The sequence below is a fragment of the Phyllobates terribilis genome, unplaced genomic scaffold, assembly GCF_046119375.1.
Source record: "Phyllobates terribilis strain yellow unplaced genomic scaffold, ASM4611937v1 Scaffold_7__3_contigs__length_470593459, whole genome shotgun sequence".
Taxonomy (NCBI): Eukaryota; Metazoa; Chordata; class Amphibia; order Anura; family Dendrobatidae; genus Phyllobates; species Phyllobates terribilis.
The window spans coordinates 103,437,256-103,464,876 of record NW_027362767.1 but is presented as its reverse complement, the minus strand read 5'-3'; positions in this window follow the sequence as shown (position 1 = coordinate 103,464,876).

The window sequence follows — 27,621 nt, the reverse complement described above, 5'->3', positions numbered from 1 at the left end:
TATAATTTTTTTCTGCATCTACCTCTGAAATAATATTTGGTCTTCTAGCTGTGTTTGGGATTTGTTCTATTAGTCCATCTATACTGACCTCCATCAGGTTGCAAACTGAATATAATTTTTTTCTGCATCTAGCTCTGAAAAACTATTTGGCCTTCTAGCAGTGTGTGGGACTTGGTCTATTAGTCCATCTATACTGACCTCCATCAGGTTGCAAGCTGAATATAATTTTTTTCTGCATCTACCTCTGAAAAAATATTTGGACTTCTTACTGTGTGTGGGACTTGTTCTATTTGTCCATCTATACTGACCTCCATCAGGTTGCAAATTGAATATAATATTTTTCTGCATCTAGCTCTGAAAAAATATTTGGCCTTCTAGCAGTGTGTGGGACTTGTTCTACTAGTCCATCTATACTGACCTCCATCAGGTTGGAAACTGAATATAATTTTTTTCTGCATCTACCTCTGAAAAAATATTTGGGCTTCTAGCTGTATGTGGGACTTGTTCTATTAGTCCATCTATACTGACCTCCATTAGTTGCAAATTGAATATAATGTTTTTCTGCATCTAGCTCTGAAAAAATATTTGGCCTTCTAGCAGTGTGTGGGACTTGTTCTATTAGTCAATCTATACTGACCTCCATCAGGTTGCAAATTGAAAGTAACATTTTTCTGCATCTACCTCTGAAAAAATATTTGGGCTTCTAGCAGTGTGTGGGACTTGTTCTATTAGTCCATCAATACTGACCTCCATCAGGTTGCAAACTGAATATAATTTTTTCTGCATCTACCTCTGAAAAAATATTTGGGCTTCTAGCTGTGTGTGGGACTTGTTCTATTAGTCCATCTATACTGACCTCCATCAGGTTGGAAATTGAATATAATATTTTTCTGCATCTAGCTCTGAAAAAATATTTGGCCTTCTAGCAGTGTGTGGGACTTGTTCTATTAGTCCATCCATACTGACCTCCATCAGGTTGCAAACTGAATATAATTTTTTTCTGCATCTAGCTCTGAAAAAATATTTGGCCTTCTAGCAGTGTGTGGGACTTGGTCTATTAGTCCATCTATACTGACCTCCATCAGGTTGCAAACTGAATATAATTTTTATCTGCATCTACCTCTGAAAAAATATTTGGGCTTCTTGCTGTGTGTGGGACTTGTTCTATTTGTCCATCTATACTGACCTCCATCAGGTTGCAAATTGAATAAAATATTTTTCTGCATCTAGCTCTGAAAAAATATTTGGCCTTCTAGGAGTGTGTGGGACTTGTTCTATAAGTCCATCTATACTGACCTCCATCAGGTTGCAAACTGAATATAATTTTTTTCTGCATCTACCTCTGAAAAAATATTTGGGCTTCTAGCTGTGTGTGGGACTTCTTCTATTAGTCCTTCTATACTGACCTCCATCAGGTTGCAAATTGAATATAATATTTTTCTGCATCTAGCTCTGAAAAAATATTTGGCCATCTAGCAGTGTGTGGGACTTGTTCTATTAGTCCATCTATACTGACCTCCATCAGGTTGCAAATTGAAAATAATTTTTTGTCTGCATCTAGCTCTGAAAAAATATTTGGCCTTCTAGCAGTGTGTGGGACTTGTTTTATTAGTCCATCTATACTGACCTCCATCAGGTTGCAAACTGAATATAATTTTTTTCTGCATCTACCTCTGAAAAAATATTTGGGCTTCTAGCTCTGTGTGGGACTTGTTCTTTTAGTCCATCTATACTGACCTCCATCAGGTTGCAAACTTAATATAATTTTTTTCTGCATCTAGCTCTGAAAAAATATTTGGCCTTCTAGCAGTGTGTGGGACTTGTTCTATTAGTCCATCTATACTGACCTCCATCAGGTTGCAAACTGAATATAATTTTTTTCTGCATCTACCTCTGAAGAAGTATTTGGTCTTCTAGCTGTGTTTTGGACTTGTTCTATTAGTCTATCTATACTGACCTCCATCAGGTTGCAAATTGAATATAATATTTTTCTGCATCTAGCTCTGAAAAAATATTTGGGCTTCTAGCTGTGTGTGGGACTTGTTCTATTAGTCCATCTATACTGACCTCCATCATGTTGCAAATTGAATATAATATTTTTCTGCATCTAGCTCTGAAAAAATATTTGGCCTTCTAGCAGTGTGTGGGACTAGTTCTATTTGTCCATCTATACTGACCTCCATCAGGTTGCAAATTAAAAATAATTTTTATCTGCATCTAGCTCTGAAAAAATATTTGGCCTTCTAGCAGTGTGTGGGACTTGTTCTATTAGTCCATCTATACTGACCTCCATCAGGTTGCAAATTAAAAATAATTTTTATCTGCATCTAGCTCTGAAAAAATATTTGGCCTTCTAGCAGTGTGTGGGACTTGTTCTATTTGTCCATCTATACTGACCTCCATCAGGGTGCAAAGTAAAAATAATTTTTATCTGCATCTAGCTCTGAAAAAATATTTGGCCTTCTAGCAGTGTGTGGGACTTGTTCTATTAGTCCATCTATACTGACCTCCATCAGGTTGCAAACTGAATATAATTTTTTCTGTATCTACCTCTGAAAAAATATTTGGGCTTCTAGCTGTGTGTGGGACTTGTTCTATTAGTCCATCTATACTGACCTCCATCAGGTTGCAAATTGAATATAATATTTTTCTGCATCTAGCTCTGAAAAAATATTTGGCCTTCTAGCAGTGTGTGGGACTTGTTCTCTTAGTCCATCTATACTGACCTCCATCAGGTTGCAAACTGAATATAATTTTTTTCTGCATCTACCTCTGAAAAAATATTTGGGCTTCTAGCTGTGTGTGGGACTTGTTCTATTAGTCCATCTATACTGACCTCCATCAGGTTGCAAATTGAATATAATATTTTTCTGCATCTAGCTCTGAAAAAATATTTGGCCTTCTAGCAGTGTGTGGGACTTGTTCTGTAAGTCCATCTATACTGACCTCCATCAGGTTGCAAACTGAATATAATTTTTTTTTGCATCTAGCTCTGAAAAAATATTTGGCTTTTTAACAGTGTGTGGGACTTGGTCTATTAGTCCATCTATACTGACCTCCATCAGGTTGCAAACTGAATATAATTTTTTTCTGCATCTACCTCTGAAAAAATATTTGGGCTTCTTGCTGTGTGTGGGACTTGTTCTATTTGTCCATCTATACTGACCTCCATCAGGTTGCAAATTGAATATAATATTTTTCTGCATCTAGCTCTGAAAAAATATTTGGCCTTCTAGCAGTGTGTGGGACTTGTTCTATTCGTCCATCTATACTGACCTCCATCAGGTTGCAAACTGAATATAATTTTTTTCTGCATCTACCTCTGAAAAAATATTTGGGCTTCTAGCTGTGTGTGGGACTTGTTCTATTAGTCCATCTATACTGACCTCCATCAGGTTGCAAACTGAATAAAAAATTTTTCGGCATCTAGCTCTGTAAAAATATTTGGCCTTCTAGCAGTGTGTGGGACTTGTTCTATTAGTCCATCTATACTGACCTCCATCATGTTGCAAACTGAATATAATTTTTTTCTGCATCTACCTCTGAAAAAATATTTGGGCTTCTAGCTGTGTGTGGGACTTGTTCTATTATTCCATCTATACTGACCTCCATCAGGTTGGAAATTGAATATAATATTTTTCTGCATCTAGCTCTGAAAAAATATTTGGCCTTCTAGCAGTGTGTGGGACTTGTTCTATTAGTCCATCTATACTGACCTCCATCAGGTTGCAAACTGAATATAATTTTTTTCTGCATGTAGCTCTGAAAAAATATTTGGCCTTCTAGCAGTGTGTGGGACTTGTTCTATTCGTCCATCTATACTGACTTCCATCAGGTTGCAAACTGAATATAATTTTTTTCTGCATCTACCTCTGAAAAAATATTTGGGCTTCTAACTGTGTGTGGGACTTGTTCTATTAGTCCATCTATACTGACCTCCATCAGGTTGCAAATTGAATATAATATTTTTCTGCATCTAGCTCTGAAAAAATATTTGGCCTTCTAGCAGTGTGTGGGACTTGTTCTATTAGTCCATCTATACTGACCTCCATCAGGTTGCAAACTGAATATAATTTTTTTCTGCATCTACCTCTGAAAAAATATTTGGGCTTCTAGCTGTGTGTGGGACTTGTTCTATTAGTCCATCTATACTGACCTCCATCAGGTTGCAAATTGAATATAATATTTTTCTGCATCTAGCTATGAAAAAATATTTGGCCTTCTAGCAGTGTGTGGGACTTGTTCTATTAGTCCATCTATACTGACCTCCATCAGGTTGCAAACTGAATATAATTTTTTTCTGCATCTACCTCTGAAAAAATATTTGGGCTTCTAGCTGTGTGTGGGACTTGTTCTATTAGTCCATCTATACTGACCTCCATCAGGTTGCAAACTGAATATAATTTTTTTCTGCATCTAGCTCTGAAAAAATATTTGGCCTTCTAGCTGTGTGTGGGACTTGTTCTATTAGTCCATCTATAATGACCTCCATCAGGTTGCAAACTGAATATAATTTTTTTCTGCATCCAGCTCTGAAAAAATATTTGGCTTTCTAGCAGTGTGTGGGACTTGTTGTATTCGTCCATCTATACTGACCTCCATCAGGTTGCAAACTGAATATAATTTTTTTCTGCATCTACCTCTGAAAAAATATTTGGGCTCCTAGCTGTGTGTGGGACTTGTTCTATTAGCCCATCTATACTGACCTCCATCAGGTTGCACACTGAATATAATTTTTTTCTGCATCTAGCTCTGAAAAAATATTTGGCCTTCTAGCAGTGTGTGGGACTTGTTCTATTAGTCCATCTATACTGACCTCCATCAGGTTGCAAACTGAATATAATTTTTTTCTGCATCTAGCTCTGAAAAAATATTTGGCCTTCTAGCAGTGTGTGGGACTTGTTCTATTAGTCCATCTATACTGACCTCCATCAGGTTGCAAACTGAATATAATTTTTTTCTGCATCTACCTCTGAAAAAATATTTGGACTTCTAGCTGTGTGTGGGACTTGTTCTATTAGTCCATCTATACTGACCTCCATCAGGTTGCAAACTGAATATAATTTTTTTCTGCATCTACCTCTGAAAAAATATTTGGGCTTCTAGCTGTGTGTGGGACTTGTTCTATTAGTCCATCTATACTGACCTCCATCAGGTTGCAAACTGAATAAAAAATTTTTCGGCATCTAGCTCTGTAAAAATATTTGGCCTTCTAGCAGTGTGTGGGACTTGTTCTATTAGTCCATCTATACTGACCTCCATCAGGTTGCAAACTGAATATAATTTTTTTCTGCATCTACCTCTGAAAAAATATTTGGACTTCTAGCTGTGTGTGGGACTTGTTCTATTAGTCCATCTATACTGACCTCCATCAGGTTGGAAATTGAACATAATATTTTTCTGCATCTACCTCTGAAAAAATATTTGGGCTTCTAGCTGTGTGTGGGACTTGTTCTATTAGTCCATCTATACTGACCTCCATCAGGTTGCAAATTGAATATAATATTTTTCTGCATCTAGCTCTGAAAAAATATTTGGCCTTCTAGCAGTGTGTGGGACTTGTTCTGTAAGTCCATCTATACTGACCTCCATCAGGTTGCAAACTGAATATAATTTTTTTTTGCATCTAGCTCTGAAAAAATATTTGGCTTTTTAACAGTGTGTGGGACTTGGTCTATTAGTCCATCTATACTGACCTCCATCAGGTTGCAAACTGAATATAATTTTTTTCTGCATCTACCTCTGAAAAAATATTTGGGCTTCTTGCTGTGTGTGGGACTTGTTCTATTTGTCCATCTATACTGACCTCCATCAGGTTGCAAATTGAATATAATATTTTTCTGCATCTAGCTCTGAAAAAATATTTGGCCTTCTAGCAGTGTGTGGGACTTGTTCTATTCGTCCATCTATACTGACCTCCATCAGGTTGCAAACTGAATATAATTTTTTTCTGCATCTACCTCTGAAAAAATATTTGGGCTTCTAGCTGTGTGTGGGACTTGTTCTATTAGTCCATCTATACTGACCTCCATCAGGTTGCAAACTGAATAAAAAATTTTTCGGCATCTAGCTCTGTAAAAATATTTGGCCTTCTAGCAGTGTGTGGGACTTGTTCTATTAGTCCATCTATACTGACCTCCATCATGTTGCAAACTGAATATAATTTTTTTCTGCATCTACCTCTGAAAAAATATTTGGGCTTCTAGCTGTGTGTGGGACTTGTTCTATTATTCCATCTATACTGACCTCCATCAGGTTGGAAATTGAATATAATATTTTTCTGCATCTAGCTCTGAAAAAATATTTGGCCTTCTAGCAGTGTGTGGGACTTGTTCTATTAGTCCATCTATACTGACCTCCATCAGGTTGCAAACTGAATATAATTTTTTTCTGCATGTAGCTCTGAAAAAATATTTGGCCTTCTAGCAGTGTGTGGGACTTGTTCTATTCGTCCATCTATACTGACCTCCATCAGGTTGCAAACTGAATATAATTTTTTTCTGCATCTACCTCTGAAAAAATATTTGGGCTTCTAACTGTGTGTGGGACTTGTTCTATTAGTCCATCTATACTGACCTCCATCAGGTTGCAAATTGAATATAATATTTTTCTGCATCTAGCTCTGAAAAAATATTTGGCCTTCTAGCAGTGTGTGGGACTTGTTCTATTAGTCCATCTATACTGACCTCCATCAGGTTGCAAACTGAATATAATTTTTTTCTGCATCTACCTCTGAAAAAATATTTGGGCTTCTAGCTGTGTGTGGGACTTGTTCTATTAGTCCATCTATACTGACCTCCATCAGGTTGCAAATTGAATATAATATTTTTCTGCATCTAGCTATGAAAAAATATTTGGCCTTCTAGCAGTGTGTGGGACTTGTTCTATTAGTCCATCTATACTGACCTCCATCAGGTTGCAAACTGAATATAATTTTTTTCTGCATCTACCTCTGAAAAAATATTTGGGCTTCTAGCTGTGTGTGGGACTTGTTCTATTAGTCCATCTATACTGACCTCCATCAGGTTGCAAACTGAATATAATTTTTTTCTGCATCTAGCTCTGAAAAAATATTTGGCCTTCTAGCAGTGTGTGGGACTTGTTCTATTAGTCCATCTATAATGACCTCCATCAGGTTGCAAACTGAATATAATTTTTTTCTGCATCCAGCTCTGAAAAAATATTTGGCTTTCTAGCAGTGTGTGGGACTTGTTGTATTCGTCCATCTATACTGACCTCCATCAGGTTGCAAACTGAATATAATTTTTTTCTGCATCTACCTCTGAAAAAATATTTGGGCTCCTAGCTGTGTGTGGGACTTGTTCTATTAGCCCATCTATACTGACCTCCATCAGGTTGCACACTGAATATAATTTTTTTCTGCATCTAGCTCTGAAAAAATATTTGGCCTTCTAGCAGTGTGTGGGACTTGTTCTATTAGTCCATCTATACTGACCTCCATCAGGTTGCAAACTGAATATAATTTTTTTCTGCATCTAGCTCTGAAAAAATATTTGGCCTTCTAGCAGTGTGTGGGACTTGTTCTATTAGTCCATCTATACTGACCTCCATCAGGTTGCAAACTGAATATAATTTTTTTCTGCATCTACCTCTGAAAAAATATTTGGACTTCTAGCTGTGTGTGGGACTTGTTCTATTAGTCCATCTATACTGACCTCCATCAGGTTGCAAACTGAATATAATTTTTTTCTGCATCTACCTCTGAAAAAATATTTGGGCTTCTAGCTGTGTGTGGGACTTGTTCTATTAGTCCATCTATACTGACCTCCATCAGGTTGCAAACTGAATAAAAATTTTTTCGGCATCTAGCTCTGTAAAAATATTTGGCCTTCTAGCAGTGTGTGGGACTTGTTCTATTAGTCCATCTATACTGACCTCCATCAGGTTGCAAACTGAATATAATTTTTTTCTGCATCTACCTCTGAAAAAATATTTGGACTTCTAGCTGTGTGTGGGACTTGTTCTATTAGTCCATCTATACTGACCTCCATCAGGTTGGAAATTGAACATAATATTTTTCTGCATCTAGCTCTGAAAAAATATTTGGCCTTCTAGCAGTGTGTGGGACTTGTTCTATTATTCCATCTATACTGACCTCCATCAGGTTGCAAACTGAATATAATTTTTTTCTGCATCTACCTCTGAAAAAATATTTGGGCTTCTAGCTGTGTGTGGGACTTGTTCTATTAGTCCATTTATACTGACCTCCATCAGGTTGCAAATTGAATATAATATTTTTCTGCATCGAGCTCTGAAAAAATATTTGGCCTTCTAGCAGTGTGTGGGACTTGTTCTATTATTCCATCTATACTGACCTCCATCAGGTTGCAAACTGAATATAATTTTTTTCTGCATCTACCTCTGAAAAAATATTTGGGCTTCTAGCTGTGTGTGGGACTTGTTCTATTAGTCCATCTATACTGACCTCCATCAGGTTGCAAATTGAATATAATATTTTTCTGCATCTAGCTCTGAAAAAATATTTGGCCTTCTAGCAGTGTGTGGGACTTGTTCTTTAAGTCCATCTATACTGACCTCCATCAGGTTGCAAACTGAATATAATTTTTTTCTGCATCTACCTCTGAAAAAATATTTGGGCTTCTAGCTGTGTGTGGGACTTGTTCTATTAGTCCATCTATACTGACCTCGATCATGTTGCAAATTGAATATAATATTTTTCTGCATCTAGCTCTGAAAAAATATTTGGCCTTCTAGCAGTGTGTGGGACTTGTTCTATTAGTCCATCTATACTGACCTCCATCAGGTTGCAAACTGAATATAATTTTTTTCTGCATCTACCTCTGAAAAAATATTTGGGCTTCTAGCTGTGTGTGGGACTTGTTCTATTAGTCCATCTATACTGACCTCCATCAGGTTGCAAATTGAATATAATATTTTTCTGCATCTAGCTATGAAAAAATATTTGGCCTTCTAGCAGTGTGTGGGACTTGTTCTATTAGTCCATCTATACTGACCTCCATCAGGTTGCAAACTGAATATAATTTTTTTCTGCATCTACCTCTGAAAAAATATTTGGGCTTCTAGCTGTGTGTGGGACTTGTTCTATTAGTCCATCTATACTGACCTCCATCAGGTTGCAAACTGAATATAATTTTTTTCTGCATCTAGCTCTGAAAAAATATTTGGCCTTCTAGCAGTGTGTGGGACTTGTTCTATTAGTCCATCTATAATGACCTCCATCAGGTTGCAAACTGAATATAATTTTTTTCTGCATGTAGCTCTGAAAAAAAATTTGGCCTTCTAGCAGTGTGTGGGACTTGTTCTATTCGTCCATCTATACTGACCTCCATCAGGTTGTAAACTGAATATAATTTTTTTCTGCATCTACCTCTGAAAAAATATTTGGGCTTCTAGCTGTGTGTGGGACTTGTTCTATTAGCCCATCTATACTGACCTCCATCAGGTTGCAAACTGAATATAATTTTTTTCTGCATCTAGCTCTGAAAAAATATTTGGCCTTCTAGCAGTGTGTGGGACTTGTTCTATTAGTCCATCTATACTGACCTCCATCAGGTTGCAAACTGAATATAATTTTTTTCTGCATCTACCTCTGAAAAAATATTTGGGCTTCTAGCTGTGTATGGGACTTGTTCTATTAGTCCATCTATACTGACCTCCATCAGGTTGGAAATTGAACATAATTTTTTTCTGCATCTAGCTCTGAAAAAATATTTGGCCTTCTAGCAGTGTGTGGGACTTGTTCTATTATTCCATCTATACTGACCTCCATCAGGTTGCAAACTGAATATAATTCTTTTCTACATCTAGCTCTGAAAAAATATTTGGCCTTCTAGCAGTGTGTGGGACTTGGTCTATTAGTCCATCTATACTGACCTCCATCAGGTTGCAAACTGAATATAATTTTTTTCTGCATCTACCTCTGAAAAAATATTTGGGCTTCTTGCTGTTTGTGGGACTTGTTCTATTTGTCCATCTATACTGACCTCCATCAGGTTGCAAATTGAATATAATATTTTTCTGCATCTAGCTCTAAAAAAATATTTGGGCTTCTAGCTGTGTGTGGGACTTGTTCTATTAGTCCATTTATACTGACCTCCATCAGGTTGCAAATTGAATATAATATTTTTCTGCATCTAGCTATGAAAAAATATTTGGCCTTCTAGCAGTGTGTGGGACTTGTTCTATTAGTCCATCTATACTGACCTCCATCAGGTTGCAAACTGAATATAATTTTTTTCTGCATCTACCTCTGAAAAAATATTTGGGCTTCTAGCTGTGTGTGGGACTTGTTCTATTAGTCCATCTATACTGACCTCCATCAGGTTGCAAATTGAATATAATATTTTTCTGCATCTAGCTCTGAAAAAATATTTGGCCTTCTAGCAGTGTGTGGGACTTGTTCTTTAAGTCCATCTATACTGACCTCCATCAGGTTGCAAACTGAATATAATTTTTTTTTGCATCTAGCTCTGAAAAAATATTTGGCCTTTTAACAGTGTGTGGGACTTGGTCTATTAGTCCATCTATACTGACCTCCATCAGGTTGCAAACTGAATATAATTTTTTTCTGCATCTACCTCTGAAAAAATATTTGGGCTTCTTGCTGTGTGTGGGACTTGTTCTATTTGTCCATCTATACTGACCTCCATCAGGTTGCAAATTGAATATAATATTTTTCTGCATCTAGCTCTGAAAAAATATTTGGCCTTCTAGCAGTGTGTGGGACTTGTTCTATTAGTCCATCTATACTGACCTCCATCAGGTTGCAAACTGAATATAATTTTTTTCTGCATCTAGCTCTGAAAAAATATTTGGCCTTCTAGCAGTGTGTGGGACTTGTTCTATTCGTCCATCTATACTGACCTCCATCAGGTTGCAAACTGAATATAATTTTTTTCTGCATCTACCTCTGAAAAAATATTTGGGCTTCTAGCTGTGTGTGGGACTTGTTCTATTAGTCCATCTATACTGACCTCCATCAGGTTGCAAATTGAATATAATATTTTTCTGCATCTAGCTCTGAAAAAATATTTGGTCTTCTAGCAGTGTGTGGGACTTGTTCTATTAGTCCATCTATACTGACCTCCATCAGGTTGCAAACTGAATATAATTTTTTTCTGCATCTACCTCTGAAAAAATATTTGGGCTTCTAGCTGTGTGTGGGACTTGTTCTATTAGTCCATCTATACTGACCTCGATCATGTTGCAAATTGAATATAATATTTTTCTGCATCTAGCTCTGAAAAAATATTTGGCCTTCTAGCAGTGTGTGGGACTTGTTCTATTAGTCCATCTATACTGACCTCCATCAGGTTGCAAACTGAATATAATTTTTTTCTGCATCTACCTCTGAAAAAATATTTGGGCTTCTAGCTGTGTGTGGGACTTGTTCTATTAGTCCATCTATACTGACCTCCATCAGGTTGCAAATTGAATATAATATTTTTCTGCATCTAGCTATGAAAAAATATTTGGCCTTCTAGCAGTGTGTGGGACTTGTTCTATTAGTCCATCTATACTGACCTCCATCAGGTTGCAAACTGAATATAATTTTTTTCTGCATCTACCTCTGAAAAAATATTTGGGCTTCTAGCTGTGTGTGGGACTTGTTCTATTAGTCCATCTATACTGACCTCCATCAGGTTGCAAACTGAATATAATTTTTTTCTGCATCTAGCTCTGAAAAAATATTTGGCCTTCTAGCAGTGTATGGGACTTGTTCTATTAGTCCATCTATAATGACCTCCATCAGGTTGCAAACTGAATATAATTTTTTTCTGCATCTAGCTCTGAAAAAATATTTGGCCTTCTAGCAGTGTGTGGGACTTGTTCTATTTGTCCATCTATACTGACCTCCATCAGGTTGTAAACTGAATATAATTTTTTTCTGCATCTACCTCTGAAAAAATATTTGGGCTTCTAGCTGTGTGTGGGACTTGTTCTATTAGCCCATCTATACTGACCTCCATCAGGTTGCAAACTGAATATAATTTTTTTCTGCATCTAGCTCTGAAAAAATATTTGGCCTTCTAGCAGTGTGTGGGACTTGTTCTATTAGTCCATCTATACTGACCTCCATCAGGTTGCAAACTGAATATAATTTTTTTCTGCATCTACCTCTGAAAAAATATTTGGGCTTCTAGCTGTGTATGGGACTTGTTCTATTAGTCCATCTATACTGACCTCCATCAGGTTGGAAATTGAACATAATTTTTTTCTGCATCTAGCTCTGAAAAAATATTTGGCCTTCTAGCAGTGTGTGGGACTTGTTCTATTATTCCATCTATACTGACCTCCATCAGGTTGCAAACTGAATATAATTTTTTTCTGCATCTACCTCTGAAAAAAATATTTGGGCTTCTTGCTGTGTGTGGGATTTGTTCTATTTGTCCATCTATACTGACCTCCATCAGGTTGCAAATTGAATAGAATATTTTTCTGCATCTACCTCTGAAAAAATATTTGGGCTTCTAGCTGTGTGTGGGACATGTTCTATTAGTCCATCTATACTGACCTCCATCAGGTTGCAAATTGAATATAATATTTTTCTGCATCTAGCTCTGAAAAAATATTTGGCCTTCTAGCAGTGTGTGGGACTTGTTCTATTATTCCATCTATACTGACCTCCATCAGGTTGCAAATTGAATATAATATTTTTCTGCATCTAGCTCTGAAAAAATATTTGGCCTTCTAACAGTGTGTGGGACTTGTTCTATTAGTCCATCTATACTGACCTCCATCAGGTTGCAAACTGAATATAATTTTTTTCTGCATCTACCTCTGAAAAAATATTTATGCCTCTAGCTGTGTGTGGGACTTGTTCTATTAGTCCATCTATACTGACCTCCATCAGGTTGCAAATTGAATATAATATTTTTCTACATCTAGCTCTGAAAAAATATTTGGCCTTCTAGCAGTGTGTGGGACTTGTTCTATTAGTCCATCTATACTGACCTCCATCAGGTTGCAAACTGAATATAATTTTTTTCTGCATCTACCTCTGAAAAAATATTTGGGCTTCTAGCTGTGTGTGGGACTTGTTCTATTAGTCCATCTATACTGACCTCCATCAGGTTGCAAATTGAATAGAATATTTTTCTGCATCTAGCTCTGAAAAATTATTTGGCCTTCTAGCAGTGTGTGGGACTTGTTCTATTAGTCCATCTATACTGACCTCCATCAGGTTGCAAACTGAATATAATTTTTTTCTGCATCTACCTCTGAAAAAATATTTGGGCTTCTAGCTGTGTGTGGGACATGTTCTATTAGTCCATCTATACTGACCTCCATCAGGTTGCAAATTGAATATAATATTTTTCTGCATCTAGCTCTGAAAAAATATTTGGCCTTCTAGCAGTGTGTGGGACTTGTTCTATTAGTCCATCTATACTGACCTCCATCAGGTTGCAAACTGAATATAATTTTTTCTGCATCTACCTCTGAAAAAATATTTGGGCTTCTAGCTGTGTGTGGGACATGTTCTATTAGTCCATCTATACTGACCTCCATCAGGTTGCAAATTGAATATAATATTTTTCTGCATCTAGCTCTGAAAAAATATTTGGCCTTCTAACAGTGTGTGGGACTTGTTCTATTAGTCCATCTATACTGACCTCCATCAGGTTGCAAACTGAATATAATTTTTTTCTGCATCTACCTCTGAAAAAATATTTGGGCTTCTAGCTGCGTGTGGGACTTGTTCTATTAGTCCATCTATACTGACCTCCATCAGGTTGCAAATTGAATATAATATTTTTCTGCATCTAGCTCTTAAAAAATATTTGGCCTTCTAGCAGTGTGTGCGACTTGTTCTATTAGTCCATCTATACTGACCTCCATCAGGTTGCAAACTGAATATAATTTTTTTCTGCATCTACCTCTGAAAAAATATTTGGGCTTCTAGCTGCGTGTGGGACTTGTTCTATTAGTCTTTCTATATTGACCTCCATCAGGTTGCAAATTGAATATAATTTTTTTCTGCATCTAGCTCTGAAAAAATATTTGGCCTTCTAGCAGTGTGTGGGACTTGTTCTATTAGTCCATCTATACTGACCTCCATCAGGTTGCAAATTCAAAATAATTTTTTGTCTGCATCTAGCTCTGAAAAAATATTTGGCCTTCTAGCAGTGTGTGGGACTTGTTCTATTAGTCCATCTATACTGACCTACATCAGGTTGCAAACTGAATATAATTCTTTTCTACATCTAGCTCTGAAAAAATATTTGGCCTTCTAGCAGTGTGTGGGACTTGGTCTATTAGTCCATCTATACTGACCTCCATCAGGTTGCAAACTGAATATAATTTTTTTCTGCATCTACCTCTGAAAAAATATTTGGGCTTCTTGCTGTTTGTGGGACTTGTTCTATTTGTCCATCTATACTGACCTCCATCAGGTTGCAAATTGAATATAATATTTTTCTGCATCTAGCTCTAAAAAAATATTTGGGCTTCTAGCTGTGTGTGGGACTTGTTCTATTAGTCCATTTATACTGACCTCCATCAGGTTGCAAATTGAATATAATATTTTTCTGCATCTAGCTATGAAAAAATATTTGGCCTTCTAGCAGTGTGTGGGACTTGTTCTATTAGTCCATCTATACTGACCTCCATCAGGTTGCAAACTGAATATAATTTTTTTCTGCATCTACCTCTGAAAAAATATTTGGGCTTCTAGCTGTGTGTGGGACTTGTTCTATTAGTCCATCTATACTGACCTCCATCAGGTTGCAAATTGAATATAATATTTTTCTGCATCTAGCTCTGAAAAAATATTTGGCCTTCTAGCAGTGTGTGGGACTTGTTCTTTAAGTCCATCTATACTGACCTCCATCAGGTTGCAAACTGAATATAATTTTTTTTTGCATCTAGCTCTGAAAAAATATTTGGCCTTTTAACAGTGTGTGGGACTTGGTCTATTAGTCCATCTATACTGACCTCCATCAGGTTGCAAACTGAATATAATTTTTTTCTGCATCTACCTCTGAAAAAATATTTGGGCTTCTTGCTGTGTGTGGGACTTGTTCTATTTGTCCATCTATACTGACCTCCATCAGGTTGCAAATTGAATATAATATTTTTCTGCATCTAGCTCTGAAAAAATATTTGGCCTTCTAGCAGTGTGTGGGACTTGTTCTATTAGTCCATCTATACTGACCTCCATCAGGTTGCAAACTGAATATAATTTTTTTCTGCATCTAGCTCTGAAAAAATATTTGGCCTTCTAGCAGTGTGTGGGACTTGTTCTATTCGTCCATCTATACTGACCTCCATCAGGTTGCAAACTGAATATAATTTTTTTCTGCATCTACCTCTGAAAAAATATTTGGGCTTCTAGCTGTGTGTGGGACTTGTTCTATTAGTCCATCTATACTGACCTCCATCAGGTTGCAAATTGAATATAATATTTTTCTGCATCTAGCTCTGAAAAAATATTTGGTCTTCTAGCAGTGTGTGGGACTTGTTCTATTAGTCCATCTATACTGACCTCCATCAGGTTGCAAACTGAATATAATTTTTTTCTGCATCTACCTCTGAAAAAATATTTGGGCTTCTAGCTGTGTGTGGGACTTGTTCTATTAGTCCATCTATACTGACCTCGATCATGTTGCAAATTGAATATAATATTTTTCTGCATCTAGCTCTGAAAAAATATTTGGCCTTCTAGCAGTGTGTGGGACTTGTTCTATTAGTCCATCTATACTGACCTCCATCAGGTTGCAAACTGAATATAATTTTTTTCTGCATCTACCTCTGAAAAAATATTTGGGCTTCTAGCTGTGTGTGGGACTTGTTCTATTAGTCCATCTATACTGACCTCCATCAGGTTGCAAATTGAATATAATATTTTTCTGCATCTAGCTATGAAAAAATATTTGGCCTTCTAGCAGTGTGTGGGACTTGTTCTATTAGTCCATCTATACTGACCTCCATCAGGTTGCAAACTGAATATAATTTTTTTCTGCATCTACCTCTGAAAAAATATTTGGGCTTCTAGCTGTGTGTGGGACTTGTTCTATTAGTCCATCTATACTGACCTCCATCAGGTTGCAAACTGAATATAATTTTTTTCTGCATCTAGCTCTGAAAAAATATTTGGCCTTCTAGCAGTGTATGGGACTTGTTCTATTAGTCCATCTATAATGACCTCCATCAGGTTGCAAACTGAATATAATTTTTTTCTGCATCTAGCTCTGAAAAAATATTTGGCCTTCTAGCAGTGTGTGGGACTTGTTCTATTTGTCCATCTATACTGACCTCCATCAGGTTGTAAACTGAATATAATTTTTTTCTGCATCTACCTCTGAAAAAATATTTGGGCTTCTAGCTGTGTGTGGGACTTGTTCTATTAGCCCATCTATACTGACCTCCATCAGGTTGCAAACTGAATATAATTTTTTTCTGCATCTAGCTCTGAAAAAATATTTGGCCTTCTAGCAGTGTGTGGGACTTGTTCTATTAGTCCATCTATACTGACCTCCATCAGGTTGCAAACTGAATATAATTTTTTTCTGCATCTACCTCTGAAAAAATATTTGGGCTTCTAGCTGTGTATGGGACTTGTTCTATTAGTCCATCTATACTGACCTCCATCAGGTTGGAAATTGAACATAATTTTTTTCTGCATCTAGCTCTGAAAAAATATTTGGCCTTCTAGCAGTGTGTGGGACTTGTTCTATTATTCCATCTATACTGACCTCCATCAGGTTGCAAACTGAATATAATTTTTTTCTGCATCTACCTCTGAAAAAAATATTTGGGCTTCTTGCTGTGTGTGGGATTTGTTCTATTTGTCCATCTATACTGACCTCCATCAGGTTGCAAATTGAATAGAATATTTTTCTGCATCTACCTCTGAAAAAATATTTGGGCTTCTAGCTGTGTGTGGGACATGTTCTATTAGTCCATCTATACTGACCTCCATCAGGTTGCAAATTGAATATAATATTTTTCTGCATCTAGCTCTGAAAAAATATTTGGCCTTCTAGCAGTGTGTGGGACTTGTTCTATTATTCCATCTATACTGACCTCCATCAGGTTGCAAATTGAATATAATATTTTTCTGCATCTAGCTCTGAAAAAATATTTGGCCTTCTAACAGTGTGTGGGACTTGTTCTATTAGTCCATCTATACTGACCTCCATCAGGTTGCAAACTGAATATAATTTTTTTCTGCATCTACCTCTGAAAAAATATTTGGGCCTCTAGCTGTGTGTGGGACTTGTTCTATTAGTCCATCTATACTGACCTCCATCAGGTTGCAAATTGAATATAATATTTTTCTACATCTAGCTCTGAAAAAATATTTGGCCTTCTAGCAGTGTGTGGGACTTGTTCTATTAGTCCATCTATACTGACCTCCATCAGGTTGCAAACTGAATATAATTTTTTTCTGCATCTACCTCTGAAAAAATATTTGGGCTTCTAGCTGTGTGTGGGACTTGTTCTATTAGTCCATCTATACTGACCTCCATCAGGTTGCAAATTGAATAGAATATTTTTCTGCATCTAGCTCTGAAAAATTATTTGGCCTTCTAGCAGTGTGTGGGACTTGTTCTATTAGTCCATCTGTACTGACCTCCATCAGGTTGCAAACTGAATATAATTTTTTTCTGCATCTACCTCTGAAAAAATATTTGGGCTTCTAGCTGTGTGTGGGACATGTTCTATTAGTCCATCTATACTGACCTCCATCAGGTTGCAAATTGAATATAATATTTTTCTGCATCTAGCTCTGAAAAAATATTTGGCCTTCTAGCAGTGTGTGGGACTTGTTCTATTAGTCCATCTATACTGACCTCCATCAGGTTGCAAACTGAATATAATTTTTTCTGCATCTACCTCTGAAAAAATATTTGGGCTTCTAGCTGTGTGTGGGACATGTTCTATTAGTCCATCTATACTGACCTCCATCAGGTTGCAAATTGAATATAATATTTTTCTGCATCTAGCTCTGAAAAAATATTTGGCCTTCTAACAGTGTGTGGGACTTGTTCTATTAGTCCATCTATACTGACCTCCATCAGGTTGCAAACTGAATATAATTTTTTTCTGCATCTACCTCTGAAAAAATATTTGGGCTTCTAGCTGCGTGTGGGACTTGTTCTATTAGTCCATCTATACTGACCTCCATCAGGTTGCAAATTGAATATAATATTTTTCTGCATCTAGCTCTGAAAAAATATTTGAGCTTCTAGCAGTGTGTGCGACTTGTTCTATTAGTCCATCTATACTGACCTCCATCAGGTTGCAAACTGAATATAATTTTTTTCTGCATCTACCTCTGAAAAAATATTTGGGCTTCTAGCTGCGTGTGGGACTTGTTCTATTAGTCTTTCTATATTGACCTCCATCAGGTTGCAAATTGAATATAATTTTTTTCTGCATCTAGCTCTGAAAAAATATTTGGCCTTCTAGCAGTGTGTGGGACTTGTTCTATTAGTCCATCTATACTGACCTCCATCAGGTTGCAAATTCAAAATAATTTTTTGTCTGCATCTAGCTCTGAAAAAATATTTGGCCTTCTAGCAGTGTGTGGGACTTGTTCTATTAGTCCATCTATACTGACCTACATCAGGTTGCAAACTGAATATAATTTTTTTCTGCATCTACCTCTGAAAAAATATTGGGATTCTAGCTGTGTGTGGGACTTGTTCTATTAGTCCATCTATACTGACCTCCATCAGGTTGCAAATTGAATATAATATTTTTCTGCATCTAGCTCTGAAAAAATATTTGGCCTTCTAGCAGTGTGTGCGACTTGTTCTATTAGTCCATCTATACTGACCTCCATCAGGTTGCAAACTGAATATAATTTTTTTCTGAATCTACCTCTGAAAAAATATTTGGGCTTCTAGCTGCGTGTGGGACTTGTTCTATTAGTCTTTCTATATTGACCTCCATCAGGTTGCAAATTGAATATAATTTTTTTCTGCATCTAGCTCTGAAAAAATATTTGGCCTTCTAGCAGTGTGTGGGACTTGTTCTATTAGTCCATCTATACTGACCTCCATCAGGTTGCAAACTGAATATAATTTTTTTCTGTATCTACCTCTGAAAAAATATTTGGGCTTCTAGCTGTGTGTGGGACTTGTTCTATTAGTCCATTTACACTGACCTCCATCAGGTTGCAAACTGAATATAATTTTTTTCTGCATCTAGCTCTGAAAAAATATTTTTGCTTCTAGCTGTGTGTGGGACTTATTCTATTAGTCCATCTATACTGACCTCCATCAGGTTGCAAATTGAATATAATATTTTTCTGCATCTACCTCTGAAAAAATATTTGGCCTTCTAGCAGTGTGTTGGACTTGTTCTATTAGTCCATCTATACTGACCTACATCAGGTTGCAAACTAAATATAATTTTTTTCTGCATCTACCTCTGAAAAAATATTTGGGCTTCTAGCTGTGTGGGACTTGTTCTATTAGTCCATCTATACTGACCTCCATCAAGTTGCAAATTGAATATAATATTTTTCTGCATCCAGCTCTGAAAAAATATTTGGCCTTCTAGCAGTGTGTGGGACTTGTTCTATTAGTCCATGTATACTGACCTCCATCAGGTTGCAAAATGAATATAATTTTATTCTGCATCTACCTCTGAAAAAATATTTGGGCTTCTAGCTGTGTGTGGGACTTGTTCTATTAGTCCATCTATACTGACCTCCATCAGGTTGGAAATTGAATATATTATTTTTCTACATCTAGCTCTGAAAAAATATTTGGCCTTCTAGCAGTGTGTGGGACTTGTTATATTAGTCCATCTATACTGACCTCCATCAGGTTGCAAATTGAATATAATTTTTTTCTACATCTAGCTCTGAAAAAATATTTGGCCTTCTAACAGTGTGTGGGACTTGGTCTATTAGTCCATCTATACTGACCTCCATCAGGTTGCAAACTGAATATAATTTTTTTCTGCATCTTCCTCTGAAAAAATATTTGTGCTTCTTGCTGTGTGTGGGACTTGTTCTATTTGTCCATCTATACTGACCTCCATCAGGATGCAAATTGAATATAATATTTTTCTGCATCTAGCTCTGAAAAAATATTTGGCCTTCTAGCAGTGTGTGGGACTTGTTCTATTCGTCCATCTATACTGACCTCCATCAGGTTGCAAACTGAATATAATTTTTTTCTGCATCTACCTCTGAAAAAATATTTGGGCTTCTAGCTGTGTGTGGGACTTGTCTTATTAGTCCATCTATACTGACTTCCATCAGGTTGCAAACTGAATATAATTTTTTTCCGCATCTAGCTCTGAAAAAATATTTGGCCTTCTAGCAGTGTGTGGGACTTGTTCTATTAGTCCATCTATACTGACCTCCATCAGGTTGCAAACTGAATATAATTTTTTTCTGCATCTACCTCTGAAAAAATATTTGGGCTTCTAGCTGTGTGTGGGACTTGTTCTATTAGTCCATCTATACTGACCTCCATCAGGTTGGAAATTGAATATAATATTTTTCTGCATCTAGCTCTGAAAAAATATTTGGCCTTCAAGCAGTGTGTGGGACTTGTTCTATTAGTCCATCTATACTGACCTCCATCAGGTTGCAAATTGAATATAATTTTTTTCTGCATCTAGCTCTGAAAAAATATTTGGCCTTCTAACAGTGTGTGAGACTTGGTCTATTAGTCCATCTATACTGACCTCCATCAGGTTGCAAACTGAATATAATTTTTTTCTGCATCTTCCTCTGAAAAAATATTTGTGCTTCTTGCTGTGTGTGGGACTTGTTCTATTTGTCCATCTATACTGACCTCCATCAGGTTGCAAATTGAATATAATATTTTTCTGCATCTAGCTCTGAAAAAATATTTGGCCTTCTAGCAGTGTGTGGGACTTGTTCTATTCGTCCATCTATACTGACCTCCATCAGGTTGCAAACTGAATATAATTTTTTTCTGCATCTACCTCTGAAAAAATATTTGGGCTTCTAGCTGTGTGTGGGACTTGTCTTATTAGTCCATCTATACTGACTTCCATCAGGTTGCAAACTGAATATAATTTTTTTCTGCATCTAGCTCTGAAAAAATATTTGGCCTTCTAGCAGTGTGTGGGACTTGTTCTATTAGTCCATCTATACTGACCTCCATCAGGTTGCAAACTGAATATAATTTTTTTCTGCATCTACCTCTGAAAAAATATTTGGGCTTCTAGCTGTGTGTGGGACTTGTTCTATTAGTCCATCTATACTGACCTCCATCAGGTTGGAAATTGAATATAATATTTTTCTGCATCTAGCTCTGAAAAAATATTTGGCCTTCTAGCAGTGTGTGGGACTTGTTCTATTAGTCCATCTATACTGACCTCCATCAGGTTGCAAACTGAATATAATTTTTTTCTGCATCTAGCTCTGAAAAAATATTTGGCCTTCTAACAGTGTGTGGGACTTGGTCTATTAGTCCATCTATACTGACCTCCATTAGGTTGCAAACTGAATATAATTTTTTTCTGCATCTACCTCTGAAAAAATATTTGGGCTTCTTGCAGTGTGTGGGACTTGTTCTATTTGTCCATCTATACTGACCTCCACCAGGTTGCAAATTGAATATAATATTTTTCTGCATCTAGCTCTGAAAAAATATTTGGCTTTCTAGCAGTGTGTGGGACTTGTTCTATTAATCCATCTATTCTGACCTCCATCAGGTTGCAAACTGAATATAATTTTTTTCTGCATCCACCTCTGAAAAAATATTTGGGCTTCTAGCTGTGTGTGGGACTTGTTCTATTAGTCCATGTATACTGACCTCCATCAGGTTGCAAATTGAATATAATATTTTTCTTCATCTACCTCTGAAAAAATATTTGGCCTTCTAGCAGTGTGTGGGACTTGATCTATAAGTCCATCTATACTGACCTCCATCAGGTTGCAAACTGAATATAATTTTTTTCTGCATCTACCTCTGAAAAAATATTTGGGCTTCTAGCTGTGTGTGGGCCTTGTTCTATTAGTCCATCTATACTGACCTCCATCAGGTCGCAAATTGAATATAATATTTTTCTGCATCTAGCTCTGAAAAAATATTTGGCCATCTAGCAGTGTGTGGGACTTGTTCTATTAGTCCATCTATACTGATCTCCATCAGGTTGCAAACTGAATATAATTTTTTTCTGCATCTAGCTCTGAAAAAATATTTGGGCTTCTAGCTGTGTGTGGGACTTATTCTATTAGTCCATCTATACTGACCTCCATCAGGTTGCAAATTGAATATAATATTTTTCTGCATCTAACTCTGAAAAAATATTTGGCCTTCTAGCAGTGTGTTGGACTTGTTCTATTAGTCCATCTATACTGACCTACATCAGGTTGCAAACTAAATATAATTTTTTTCTGCATCTACCTCTGAAAAAATATTTGGGCTTCTAGCTGTGTGTGGGACTTGTTCTATTAGTCCATCTATACTGACCTCCATCAAGTTGCAAATTGAATATAATATTTTTCTGCATCCAGCTGTGAAAAAATATTTGGCCTTCTAGCAGTGTGTGGGACTTGTTCTATTAGTCCATCTATACTGACCTCCATCAGGTTGCAAACTGAATATAATTTTATTGTGCATCTACCTCTGAAAAAATATTTGGGCTTCTAGCTGTGTGTGGGACTTGTTCTATTAGTCCATCTATACTGACCTCCATCAGGTTGGAAATTGAATATAATATTTTTCTACATCTAGCTCTGAAAAAATATTTGGCCTTCTAGCAGTGTGTGGGACTTGTTCTATTAGTCCATCTATACTGACCTCCATCAGGTTGCAAATTGAATATAATTGTTTTCTGCATCTAGCTCTGAAAAAATATTTGGCCTTCTAACAGTGTGTGGGACTTGGTCTATTAGTCCATCTATACTGACCTCCATCAGGTTGCAAACTGAATATAATTTTTTTCTGCATCTTCCTCTGAAAAAATATTTGTGCTTCTTGCTGTGTGTGGGACTTGTTCTATTTGTCCATCTATACTGACCTCCATCAGGTTGCAAATTGAATATAATATTTTTCTGCATCTAGCTCTGAAAAAATATTTGGCCTTCTAGCAGTGTGTGGGACTTGTTCTATTCTTCCATCTATACTGACCTCCATCAGGTTGCAAACTGAATATAATTTTTTTCTGCATCTACCTCTGAAAAAATATTTGGGCTTCTAGCTGTGTGTGGGACTTGTCTTATTAGTCCATCTATACTGACTTCCATCAGGTTGCAAACTGAATATAATTTTTTTCTGCATCTAGCTCTGAAAAAATATTTGGCCTTCTAGCAGTGTGTGGGACTTGTTCTATTAGTCCATCTATACTGACCTCCATCAGGTTGCAAACTGAATATAATTTTTTTATCCATCTACCTCTGAAAAAATATTTGGGCTTCTAGCTGTGTGTGGGACTTGTTCTATTAGTCCATCTATACTGACCTCCATCAGGTTGGAAATTGAATATAATATTTTTCTGCATCTAGCTCTGAAAAAATATTTGGCCTTCTAGCAGTGTGTGGGACTTGTTCTATTAGTCCATCTATACTGACCTCCATCAGGTTGCAAACTGAATATAATTTTTTTCTGCATCTAGCTCTGAAAAAATATTTGGCCTTCTAACAGTGTGTGGGACTTGGTCTATTAGTCCATCTATACTGACCTCCATCAGGTTGCAAACTGAATATAATTTTTTTCTGCATCTACCTCTGAAAAAATATTTGGGCTTCTTGCAGTGTGTGGGACTTGTTCTATTTGTCCATCTATACTGACCTCCATCAGGTTGCAAATTGAATATAATATTTTTCTGCATCTAGCTCTGAAAAAATATTTGGCCTTCTAGCAGTGTGTGGGACTTGTTCTATTCGTCCATCTATACTGACCTCCATCAGGTTGCAAACTGAATATAATTTTTTTCTGCATCTACCTCTGAAAAAATATTTGGGCTTCTAGCTGTGTGTGGGACTTGTCCTATTAGTCCATCTATACTGACCTCCATCAGGTTGCAAACTGAATATAATTTTTTTCTGCATCTAGCTCTAAAAAAATATTTGGCCTTCTAGCAGTGTGTGGGACTTGTTCTATTAGTCCATCTATACTGACCTCCATCAGGTTGCAAACTGAATATAATTTTTTTCTGCATCTACCTCTGAAAAAATATTTGGGCTTCTAGGTGTGTGTGGGACTTGTTCTATTAGTCCATCTATACTGACCTCCATGAGGTTGGAAATTGAATATAATATTTTTCTGCATCTAGCTCCGAAAAAATATTTGGCCTTCTAGCAGTGTGTGGGACTTGTTCTATTAGTCCATCTATACTGACCTCCATCAGGTTGCAAACTGAATATAATTTTTTTCTGCATCTAGCTCTGAAAAAATATTTGGAATTCTAACAGTGTGTGGGACTTGGTCTATTAGTCCATCTATACTGACCTCCATCATGTGGCAAACTGAATATAATTTTTTTCTGCATCTACCTCTGAAAAAATATTTGGGCTTCTTGCAGTGTGTGGGACTTGTTCTATTTGTCCATCTATACTGACCTCCATCAGGTTGCAAATTGAATATAATATTTTTCTGCATCTAGGTCTGAAAAAATATTTGGCCTTCTAGCAGTGTGTGGGACTTGTTCTATTAGTCCATCTATTCTGACCTCCATCAGGTTGCAAACTGAATATAATTTTTTTCTGCATCTACCTCTGAAAAAATATTTCGGATTCTAGCTGTCTGTGGGACTTGTTCTATTAGTCCATCTATACTGACCTCCATCAGGTTGCAAATTGAATATAATATTTTTCTGCATCTAGCTCTGAAAAAATATTTGGCCTTCTAGCAGTGTGTGGGACTTGTTCTATTAGTCCATCTATACTGACCTCCATCAGGTTGCAAACTGAATATAATTTTTTTCTGCATCTACCTCTGAAAAAATATTTGGGCTTCTAGCTGTGTGTGGGACTTGTTCTATTAGTCAATCTATACTGACCTCCATCAGGTTGAAAATTGAATATAATATTTTTCTGCATCTAGCTCTGAAAAAATATTTGGCCTTCTAGCAGTGTGTGGGACTTGTTCTATTAGTCCATCTATACTGACCTCCATCAGGTTGCAAACTGAATATAATTTTTTTCTGCATCTACCTCTGAAAAAATATTTGGGCTTCTAGCTGTGTGTGGGACTTGTTCTATTAGTCCATCTATACTGACCTCCATCAGGTTGCAAATTGAATATAATATTTTTCTGCATCTAGCTCTGAAAAAATATTTGGCCTTCTAGCAGTGTGTGCGACTTGTTCTATTAGTACATCTATACTGACCTCCATCAGGTTGCAAACTGAATATAATTTTTTTCTGCATCTACCTCTGAAAAATATTTGGGCTTCTAGCTGCGTGTGGGACTTGTTCTATTAGTCCATCTATATTGACCTCCATCAGGTTGCAAATTGAATATAATTTTATTCTGCATCTAGCTCTGAAAAAATATTTGGCCTTCTAGAAGTGTGTGGGACTTGTTCTATTAGTCCATCTATACTGACCTCCATCAGGTGGCAAATTCAAAATATTTTTTTGTCTGCATCTAGCTCTGAAAAAATATTTGGCCTTCTAGCAGTGTGTGCAACTTGTTCTTTTATTCCATCTATACTGACCTCCATCAGGTTGCAAACTGAATATAATTTTTTTCTGCATCTACCTCTGAAAAAATATTTGGGCTTCTAGCTGTGTGTGGGACTTGTTCTATTAGTCCATCTATACTGACCTCCATCAGGTTGGAAATTGAATATAATATTTTTCTGCATCTAGCTCTGAAAAAATATTTGGCCTTCTAGCAGTGTGTGGGACTTGTTCTATTAGTCCATCTATACTGACCTCCATCAGGTTGCAAACTGAATATAATTTTTTTCTGCATCTAGCTCTGAAAAAATATTTGGCCTTCTAACAATGTGTGGGACTTGGTCTATTAGTCCATCTATACTGACCTCCAATTGGTTGCAAACTGAATATAATTTTTTTCTGCATCTACCTCTGAAAAAATATTTGGGCTTCTTGCAGTGTGTGGGACTTGTTCTATTTGTCCATCTATACTGACCTCCATCAGGTTGCAAATTGAATATAATATTTTTCTGTATCTAGCTCTGAAAAAATATTTGGCCTTCTAGCAGTGTGTGGGACTTGTTCTATTAGTCCATCTATTCTGACCTCCATCAGGTTGCAAACTGAATATAATTTTTTTCTGCATCTACCTCTGAAAAAATATTTGGGCTTCTAGCTGTGTGTGGGACTTGTTCTATTTGTCCATGTATACTGACCTCCATCAGGTTGCAAATTGAATATGATATTTTTCTTCATCTACCTCTGAAAAAATATTTGGCCTTCTAGCAGTGTGTGGGACTTGTTCTTTTAGTCCATCTATACTGACCTCCATCAGGTTGCAAACTGAATATAATTTTTATCTTCATCTACCTTTGAAAAAATATTTGGGCTTCTAGCTGTGTGTGGGACTTGTTCTATTAGTCCATCTATACTGACCTCCATCAGGTTACAAATTGAATATAATATTTTTCTGCATCTAGCTCTGAAAAAATATTTGGCCTTCTAGCAGTGTGTGGGACTTGTTCTATTAGTCCATCTATACTGACCTCCATCAGGTTGCAAACTGAATATAATTTTTTTCTGCATCTACCTCTGAAAAAATATTTGGGCTTCTAGCTGTGTGTGGGACTTGTTCTATTAGTCAATCTATACTGACCTCCATCAGGTTGAAAATTGAATATAATATTTTTCTGCATCTAGCTCTGAAAAAATATTTGGCCTTCTAGCAGTGTGTGGGACTTGTTCTATTAGTCCATCTATACTGACCTCCATCAGGTTGCAAACTGAATATAATTTTTTTCTGCATCTACCTCTGAAAAAATATTTGGGCTTCTAGCTGTGTGTGGGACTTGTTCTATTAGTCCATCTATACTGACCTCCATCAGGTTGCAAATTGAATATAATATTTTTCTGCATCTAGCTCTGAAAAAATATTTGGCCTTCTAGCAGTGTGTGCGACTTGTTCTATTAGTACATCTATACTGACCTCCATCAGGTTGCAAACTGAATATAATTTTTTTCTGCATCTACCTCTGAAAAATATTTGGGCTTCTAGCTGCATGTGGGACTTGTTCTATTAGTCCATCTATATTGACCTCCATCAGGTTGCAAATTGAATATAATTTTATTCTGCATCTAGCTCTGAAAAAATATTTGGCCTTCTAGAAGTGTGTGGGACTTGTTCTATTAGTCCATCTATACTGACCTCCATCAGGTGGCAAATTCAAAATATTTTTTTGTCTGCATCTAGCTCTGAAAAAATATTTGGCCTTCTAGCAGTGTGTGCGACTTGTTCTTTTATTCCATCTATACTGACCTCCATCAGGTTGCAAACTGAATATAATTTTTTTCTGCATCTACCTCTGAAAAAATATTTGGGCTTCTAGCTGTGTGTGGGACTTGTTCTATTAGTCCATCTATACTGACCTCCATCAGGTTGGAAATTGAATATAATATTTTTCTGCATCAAGCTCTGAAAAAATATTTGGCCTTCTAGCAGTGTGTGGGACTTGTTCTATTAGTCCATCTATACTGACCTCCATCAGGTTGCAAACTGAATATAATTTTTTTCT